The following is a 933-nucleotide window of genomic DNA, read 5'->3' as shown; positions in this document are numbered from 1 at the left end:
AACACATACTCGGAACTTGGCACTACGAGCTACTAGGTTTTGAGTACAAGTTTTCATGGGGCCATACATCCTCCCCCACTTAAAATCATTCGTCCTCGAATGAGGATCAAGGGTCACTTATTAGGAGCTCTTATGCAATCTTCTGCCTTCTACAACCTAAAATCTGTTAATAGTTTCCAAATTTGGCTAACTCTCTAAATTTCCAAAAATTTCGCCTGAGTTTCCTTTGTAATTAGACTTATCTACCTGTCAGAGAGCCCCCGAAACACATTTCCAAGCACCATTACACAATTCCTATTATCCCTACATCTGGCATACCATTCATTACCTCAACACTTGCACATAATTTGGTCACTTCAATGAGTCCCATACAGTTCAGCCACTTCAATACACTATACGCATTTCAATTAATCATTACTAACCTACACTACCATTAATCATTCACTTATCACATGAGTTTTTACAAAACTTTCATTTACCAAAAAGGGTTTGCACATGACTCAAATAATCACAACACATACAATTCTTGCACAACTTGAGGAGTTACAATAGTAAAGCATTTAGGGGAAAAATGGGGTGTCTTTGCACCAAATTGAACACAACATCAGTTTGCTTAGAGATAAGAGTTCGCACGATCACTACTAGACTTGTTCAAACAGATGGGGATATTTTTCTTTCATTTCATTTTTCGCTTCCCACGTGGCTTCCTCGACTCGTTGACTTCGCCATAATACTTTAACTGAAGCAACTTCCATGTTTCTCAATTATGGACTTGCCTATCAAGAATAGCAACCGGAATTTCTTCATATGATAACTCTTCATTGACCTCGATAGTCTCAACTGGCATGATGGTGGATGGATCCCCAACCACTTTCTTTATCATAGACACATGGAACACCGGGTGCACTAATGACATTTCAGGGGGCAATTCCA

The sequence above is a fragment of the Nicotiana attenuata genome, chromosome 1, assembly GCF_001879085.1.
Source record: "Nicotiana attenuata strain UT chromosome 1, NIATTr2, whole genome shotgun sequence".
NCBI lineage: Eukaryota > Viridiplantae > Streptophyta > Magnoliopsida > Solanales > Solanaceae > Nicotiana > Nicotiana attenuata.
The sequence above is the reverse complement of the archived record's forward strand: the minus strand, read 5'-3'. Positions refer to the sequence as shown.